Raw genomic sequence first — 9,458 nt, 5'->3', positions numbered from 1 at the left:
ACCGCCATATTTCAGATTATATTAAGAACGGTATTGGAAATATGCCACTCGAAATAGAAGACAATATCCAAGATGGAACTCATAAGAACCCTATTTATTTACTGAAGCCCTGTGTTGTTCTGAATCCTATGTTACAACCCTCCAGAGGGGCATCGTCGTGGTTAACGACTTAGCTTAGTTGGCCGCCTTAAAAACGACAGCAGACGTAACATAGGGGAATCTCACGGTTAAACTAATGGAGGAGGACCGTAGAACAATGTTGACACATTCCTTTCCAGCCCACACTTACCTATGGAACTACCTTCCTCATTCACCTTATTTTTATTGGACCCATGCAAACACTTCCAAATGGAGCAGTGCGGTAAAAGCGACACGAAGCCGAGCATGGGATTTCACGGTTGTGAACTCTGGAGAACGTGAGAGTTAATAACTATATATCAAATATATGTTAATTTCCCACTGAAGTGTTTCATGTGTTGGTATTTACTTAGTTATATATGACTAAATTTAAACAACCTAAGTCTAAGTGGTTATCCAAGTATTAAACTTATAATTGGATTTTAACCTACGAATCCAAGAAATGTTAAACCATTTTAAACCTGTCACATCGCTCACGCAATTCATAAAATTCAGTTAACAATGCTCAATCTTTCGATCATAATCCCCAGGTAGAAGGTGTTCTGTAAACCGTTCAAAAACTAAGTACCCTAAAGCCTTAGCAAGTTTATGAATCGATTTGTAGTTTGTAAGCAAATTTTTATAAGGTAACAATATATTTTAATGATTAAAATAGTTGTTTAACCCTAAGTGAGCATGTAGCGAGTTCCCATAGAAAATATGCTAATTGCCCTCTTTGTTATGGATTTTAAACGTCTAACCTATTTTATAACAGGCTACAAATTTTATCAGCTTAAACATCCACAACATTCAACAAGGCATTCATCATCTAATATAACTATATATAAATAAGAGAAACCAATAAACTGCATACTATATATTATAACATTTTATATATTACTTTCAATGCAACTGTAACATGCTTTCCATACGGGGTGGGGTCTTTAAATCTACATGGAATTACTAATGCATATACATGAATTATTTAATATATTTACATACCATCACATGGCATTAAACAATTAACACAAAAACTTGATATTGGTTTTAGTTTCGGTATAAACAAGTCAAACAAACATCCTAATGATTACAAAACAGCTTCAAAACTCTCGAACTGCTCCAAAAACCGAAACCAAGCATACTTGGAACCGACACCAAAAACCCCTTTAAGGCTAACCGGTAGAAACCTCGAGAAAACTAGTCGAATCGGCTGCTCTCCATCTATGCTCAAAATTCTCGCTAAGGCTGATCGTGTAACCACTGAGACTATTCATTTTACATAATCATTTAAGTGTCGGGGCAGAGGTACCACGATCGTGTAGTGTCTTCCACAACTATTGTGATCGCCATCGTCTAGTGTCGGATGGGAGCTTCACACGATCACCATTGTCTTTTGCAACTATCGTATATCGCCATCGTCTGTTGTCGAGGTAAAGCTACACCGATCGCTTCGAACACCATCGCATAAGTGCCTTTTCTTGATCATTTTAGCATGCGCATAAAGTACACAATCGTGTAGTGCTATGCATAAACAACTTCAACCACATCGTTTAAGCTCTTCACGCAAGCTATACGATCTGTAGTGCTATCGTATAACATTTCAACGCATCGCTTTAGCTCCCGTAAAGTACATGATCGTCTAGCACACAATATCACAATGACCCAGCACCCGTGCTACACGATCATTCTAACTTTTCTCACATCCGTTTAGCACCTGGAGCTAGAATGATCATCTAGCATTTTAAACCTAACAATGATATCTTGACCAAAAGCTGGAAAAACTAGAATCTTCAGCTCGGCCTCTTCACTTTGTTTCTTCAATTACATCTTAGTTTCAACTCAATGACTCCAAAGAAAGTAAACAGACTCTTAATAACACGGATATAATCTCATATTAAGAGCCAATTAACACTATTTAATTAAAGAAACTAAAGAGAAATAAAATGTCAAACTGAGAAAACTATATACAATGTATCAGTTCATATTTCTCATGAAAAACACACCAACACCCAAAATTAAAACCGATTAATTCTTATTATGATGCTCTGATACAATTGTAAGAGTAATCAGCATGCAGCGGAAATACAAGGACCAGTAAGCCCTCTAATTACATTAATTTTTGCGAAACTAAAAGCATGTCTCATTTAACTAAGAGGGTTGAAGTATACCTTTGTATTACACTCTCAGATCTGTATACTCAGCTTGTTGTCTTCTCCCAAACTTTCGGACTAACCTCAGATACTTCCCCACTATCCTCTGGGAGTTTTAGAAGGAGTATTGTAGGACTCAAGAATAGCTTCAACAACAGAAATAGGAGTTTGAAGCTCCACTTGCTACCAAAACCACTCAAAGAACTTTTCGATCACTCAATTTTCTTGAAAAAACTCTTTGAAAATGATATGCCCTTAATTCACTCCAATCTTCTTTATTTTATTGCATGTTAACAATGCAAAGAAATGACTGCAATGAGATGCAACTTATCTTGGAATTAATGAGGCAATATATAGAATGATTTTTGTGTGAGCTATTTGAAGAAAGATAATGGAAAAAAGCCATTTTTCCTTGTGTGTAAGTTTTCTTCAATTTTCCAAAACATTGGTTTGAAAATCATTTTCATTTTAAAGCTGAAAATATTATTAATTTTATAAATTAATTTTTATAATAAAATAATAAATTATTATTTAAAATAATTCTAATTAATTTAATATCAAATATTAATTAAATTTTTACACAATCCACTTCATATATTATAAATTCATATTAAATATTAAAAATTGTTCATTCACATTTAATTTAATTGGAACTTTTTCAAATTTTAACTTATCATGCTACTCAAAGCTTATCCATTTACGAGCTAGTAGGTGGTCCTCGCGGACTACAGATCATGGGCTCCACGATCGGAAGATTTAATTAGCTAAACTCATTATTACGAAATTAACTTCCTATTTGTTAATAATGGTCGCTCACTAAAAGCCCATAGTCATGAACTCCCCTTCACTGTAGCTTATATTATGTTCCACTTGATATAGACCATGATCAGTAAGTCGAATTCCTTCACAGGTTGTTCGTAATCACAGCTGGAGTCAAGAAATCACCGTGTTACCCCTATGAATACATCTTAGTTCTTTAATTCCTACTGACTCTAATGAACAATTTTTTATTTTCATATAGTTATGAATCAAGTCCTTCTCTATCATGAGAAGTGGCCCCCAAATTGTTCAAAAGATCTGAAATTCAGTTACTTAAGAGAACAACTTTCTGCTCACCCTAAAATTGAGGTACAGGAGTGAAATTTCCATTTGCAGGGCTATGTTTCTCTAAACTATTCATCCGATTTTTATCCCCGAAATCAGAAGGCTATTGAGCAATATTGTTGGACTTACTTCTCACCACATGCCAGATCAAAGGATTAATCTCGAACAAAACAGGAGTTCATAACTAAGCTGAGGATTTAGATCGAGTTAACCTTAGGTTACTCTAATAATGAAATAGTCAGTTTAATACTAAACGTCGTTATACGAGATGACTATTTTGGTCTAGTCTATAATGCCAAACTCATTGCAAGGATGCCCCCACTCACATGTCTCTACATGAAACGATCTGTGGATCACTCGTTTGTAGCACTCTTACAACTCTATGTAACAATTACAGAGTGGCCGCATCCAATAGTCATTACAGGATGAGAATACCCAATTTCATCATATACTTATTTTAGACCATTTAGGCCTATTTATATTATAATTGATCCTGTTTATGTCACCACATAAAGTTAAAGTATTTAGACTATAGCCATGAATATGTTATTGGATTTTTTATTACTTAGAATGCAAAATCAACAATTTATTGATAAAGTTACCTCAATAATATTTTATGATTAAATAGAATGTTTAACACGAACTGCGAGTTTTAGGACTTCTCAACAGCTCTTATCTTGATAAGGGGTTACTTGACGTTTTTAAAAAACCCTCAAGTACCAACCTAGTAATTAACGGGAAAAAGTGTCAAGAATTTATATCCTTCCATAAATGTGTAATTTTGTCTCACACCAACAATAGCCTCCCTCAAATAGTCCACCATGGGTTTCTACCCAATAGTTAAGCCAGAGGCATGACTCTGATAGAACATGACTCTAGTACCAATTTTAATAGGGGGGATAACGACTCTCCTACTATACTCCTGGTTTTATCTTTTGTGTTTTCACAAAGGTTTTATATCAATGAAAATAAATTTTCTTACTTATATACCCATAATCATTTCCTCCTTATCATAATCAATGTGAAGGACTTTGCGTCCGTCGTTCCAACCATTTTTAACGTTGGCATATAAAATCTATAAATGCGGGCATAGGTTATGAGTTGGACCAAACTAGGTCATTAATCTTCAAGGGAGAAAGGAGCGTAGAAACACGATTTAAACAAGAGAAGCATACAACAGCAATTGAAAAGAGGAAATTTGAACAATGAGTAAAATCAAAGAAAACCCAAAATTCTGTGCCTTCATGGCTCCGAAACCAGGCCGGAGCTCCTTAAGAAGCAGAATCGAAAATGGCCCGCTTTTGTTCTCCATCAATTCCATTTCCATTTTATCGACGCTCCATTCCCTTCCAAAGGAAAATCCGATGTCCAAGGAATTACGATCCTCCCTATTCGAATGGTTTCAATTCAGTAAGGTCCACAAAAATTATGATCATCCTTTCTATTTCTCCGCAAAACTCAAATGTTGATTTCATTTCAAATTATCTTATCAGGACACGACGGTTATGAAAATTCGAATCCTGGCCTTTGAATTTCATCGAAATCACATCTTAACCACGGACCATTCGACGGACTTCTCGGTTTCTCACAGGTTATTAATTAACGATTGTCCTGAAATGAATTTTGATGGGATTGTGAATGATTTTACATATTTAAGCATTTCAGGGGGCCGGGCGTTACGGGGCGCTTGCCCAGACTTTTCAAGCGAAAGGTAATTTAAACACCGGCGGCCGGGTTTATCTCATGTTAATCTCTTTTTTGAATTTCCGAAACCTAAATTTGAATCGGTTGCAGGTGTTGCGCTGAGGAAGGTTCCGAAGATTAATTTTTAATAATTCATCAGCGGTTCGAAACTAGGGATCGCCATCTCTTGGCCGCCGAAAAAGCTTATTTGCCCATCTGATTTGGCATGCCCATCCCTCCATTTTCTAAGTAAAACTTTCATCTCCTTCTTATTTCTTCTAAATTTTCCTTTTCTTTTTACTTTTTCTTTTTCTTTTTGTCTTTATTCACCGATTATACTCCATTTACCTTTTCAGACTTTGTTAAAAATTATAATACTTAATATTTTGTCATTTTGTTAAAAAATACTTATACTCTTTAAAAGTTGTGATATTTACGCCCTTTTAAACCTTTTCATTCAAAAACTACCTTTCATATAAAAGTTTTTTAGAATTTTAAACGAATTTTAGTATAAAAGTATTGTAATTGATCTAGAACGAAATTTGAATTTTCTACATCGTTTAGGTCATTGATACAATTTAAATCCAATTTCTATTTCAAAATTCTTTAAAGAATTTTTATATCAATGGTAAGCTTTAAAACATTTAAATATTTAAAGTAATACGTCACACGGAATATAAGATATTAAATAAAGAAAAGTCTAACCAATCACAGAAAAACACAAGTAAATAACAAACAACAAATCAAGAAAAGAACATGTAGAGTTTTTGTGCCTTAGTTTGGTATTATACCACCTACGTCTAGGAGCAAGTGTGCTAGAAAGGATAAATTCATTAATATTGAAAAAGTCAAATGTTTACATACGTTGTTGCTTATTTTTTAAAATAATGGCATTACAGTGACACACATAAAACGTAACTTATGTGATCATCTAGACTTCCCCTAAGTTGATGAATATTAGTTAAGAGACACTTAGGCTCCACCTAAGTGTGAGAACTTCCTCTCACAACGAACATATTGTTCCTTCCCTTCTTGTGACTCTCTTTCACTTGAACAAGTTTTAGGCTCCCCCTAAGCTTGAGAACTCTTATCTATGAAACGTTACCTTAGGGATACACTAAGGATGAGAATCACCTTCTTAATCAACACTATCTTAGACTCCCCCTTTAAAGATGAAGGAATGCTTCTTAAGAAGATTATACCGCAAGAACATTGTAGAATATCGTAAGGGACAACAATATTTCTAGCTTTACCGAACAATTGTAAAAACATAGAGAGTTCTATTCTTTCTGTCAAAACATACTAATTCTTCTCTTCTCAAAGCAATATGTGCAAATTCTAGCAAGACTACTTCTTATCCTTACAATAGCATAGCAAAGTGAAATATCCCATTCAAATTTTGACTAATCATGAACAGCGAAAGTAAGCCCAGAGAAAATAAAATACATAATATTCAAATAAGGAACAAATTACTTTACAGAAATAGCATTTAGACATCTTTTGAGATATATTTTGAAACTATCACCGACGACCCGAAGATAAACAGAATCTTAAAACAAATATATAACTAATTACAACTCTACAAAACGTTTTATAAAAGTTTAGGGGTATATTGTAATTTTTTAAAGTATTAGAGTATGTTTAACCAAACTGCCATTTCAAGGGTATTTGATATAAATGTAGATCAAGATTTTTTTATAATATAGAATTCTATTATTATGACTTATTTTGAAATTTTAGTTTTCACCGATTTTGAAGTTTATGTTTATTTTCCTCTATTCAAAAAAGTAATTATTGTTTAAGAAAAAAAATAATTTATCTAGGATCAATGAATCCAAAATTAATTAGCATCGTAACTGTACCTATCCATTAAAATAAGAAAAATATTTTATATGATAAATTTTTTCATGTTTTTTTGGAGTATTTTAATTCTTTTTTTAGTGGGAAAAATATAGTGAGAAATGCAAAAAATAGGTGAGATGCACCTAAGTATACCTTTAAAAAATTACAAAGACACGAATAAAATCTACTTGAAACTGATGTATTACTTTCTAAAAAAGAAATTGAAACAAAAAAATAAAATTGTTTCTACCGATGAGTTTGAGCCTAGACCCTATTTGGATAATATTAGTTTTTTATTTTGGTTTTTTAAAATCATGTTTTCTTATCACATTTTACCATGATTTTCATTATTTTCTAATTACAATTTGAATTCTTAAAAATTCTAAAAAACAAAAAAATAAGTTAATAAATTTTAAAAAATGACTTTAAAATAAAAAATTAAAACAATAATAATTATAAGCTCAATTAATATTACTAAAGGAACCTAAGCTCTCATTTTTATTTGAAACTGTGTAAAACTTGAAAATTTTAAGATTCTCTTACCCCTAAAATTCTAATTTATATATACTAAATTAATCTGTTTTATGAAAAAGAACTTGATGTGGTCAATGGACCTATTATAAATTGCTTTAGACACAAAATGTTGAAAATTTTAACGACCAATATACAGATATGAAATTGAAATTTTATAAATTTAGTGTGTGTGTGTAAAGTCTTAAAAAACAGAACTAGACATTAAAATTTAGGAAATTTAAAACTTATAATTTAATATTCATTTATTTAAAAAATTTATCAATTACCACTTTGGACGTAACGAATTTCACCTAACAACTTTACAACAAATATCTCCAAACTCTATTGAAGAAAGTAGAGATATTTCAAAATGGACAGATTAATTAATAATTGTCTGTATATACTACATAACAACCCAATGTAATCTGTCGACATTAATGGTATTGTGAGCCTAATTTTTCTTAGTGGTGATGTTCAACTAACTAATTCATATGCTTAGTAAATGTTAATTCATTAGCTTTAATTAGAACTAAAACCTAAGTTGTAAAATTATATCTCGAACATATTATAACTTTAAAATAATTATTTGATAATTATGAAATGCATATTTAAGTTTCAAAATTTAAAATAAAAAATATGCAACATTTTGTAAGTTTAAAACAGATTAGCTGCGACTTTAATAATGACCTAATTAAACATATTATTTTAATAATTTTAATATGTTGATATTTAATATATAACTTTGTAAGTAATTATTATATAATTTCATTAGTTTTAAATTGCAAAATTATACTATTTTTATTTATAAAATTTATATTTAAATAATTCATTGTTATATTAAAATTTAATTTGAACAAATGTTATTTCACATTGTAAATTAATTTATAATATATATTAATATATTATATATATATATATAATATATATATATATATATTGTATTGTTCAAATTGCAAGATATTTGTTTAATCTAAATTATTTGATACAAGTATAGGAAAAAATAATTGTTATAAAAATATTGAATCAATCAAAATTTATTGATGTGGAATGGAACAGATGTGAAAAAAAATATATAGAAAAAATGAGATTTTAATTTTAAACAATTAGTTAGAGAATGTAAACAGATTTTCCCAAAAATTGCATTTAAAAGCTGGTATGGTGATTTTGAGTGGAAGAAGAAACTAAAAAGTAATTTTAAATAAATCAAGGAATGATCTACTTTACCAAACATCTAAAATTGTTAAAGATTTTTCTAGAATTGCTTTTGACCTCTCCTTAAAACAATCCCAAATGCAATAGAATGATTAAAATCACTTTTATTAAGTTTAAAACCATTCCAAAATACATATTTAATCATTCATAATCAATTTGATTTTTAATAATTATACTTTTAATTGAATTTTTTTATAATATTAAATTGATTTTGAATAATTAAAATCATCTTTCAAGTAATTTTGAATATGAGAAAAACGATTTTAACTATTTTAAAATCACTTCTAAACATAAACATAATAATAGTTTGTTACGCATAGTCCACCATAAAATAAATCTTCCGAGATTCATAAATTTGAGCAAGAGGATTACTGGTATTCTTAATTTGTTAAAAGTTAGACATGTTTTTATATTTAATTAAGAACCACGTGAATATTTTAAAAAATCTGTTTTGGCCAAACATAAGAGTGCAACTCTTATTTTAATTAAAAAAATTTGTAATAGTTGTCAATGTTTAAAGACTAATTCAATAATAAAATAGGAACATTTAAAGTTTTTATTTTTTGGATTTTTATTTAAACTCTTTTAATAAAAAGAGTTTAAAATAAATTTTAAAAATAGTTTTTTTATAAAATAACTTATTTTTAAAATTAAATATTTAAAAAGTTAAATTGGGAATTGTTATTGTGGTTGGCATGCAGGTGAAGAAGACTTCTTGATGCCCAGTGGATTGAAGCTTCTAGAATCATTTGTTGAACCATTAGTAATTAATCATCCTAAAGGCCATGCAGTACCTAAACTTGGTAATATTTCATTCATTGCTTAAATAAATAAATA

At 30.3% G+C, this 9,458-nt stretch overlaps 1 pseudogene; it reads left to right on the top strand.

Moving 5' to 3' along the window:
- The first annotated feature begins 348 nt into the window (after nt 1-348).
- On the top strand, nt 349-9,424 carry LOC120069097 (annotated as a pseudogene).
- The last annotated feature ends 34 nt before the right edge of the window (nt 9,425-9,458 follow it).

This window comes from Benincasa hispida, unplaced genomic scaffold (genome assembly GCF_009727055.1).
Source record: "Benincasa hispida cultivar B227 unplaced genomic scaffold, ASM972705v1 Contig2182, whole genome shotgun sequence".
NCBI classification, from domain to species: domain Eukaryota; kingdom Viridiplantae; phylum Streptophyta; class Magnoliopsida; order Cucurbitales; family Cucurbitaceae; genus Benincasa; species Benincasa hispida.
This window is presented reverse-complemented; position numbering and strand designations above follow the sequence as displayed.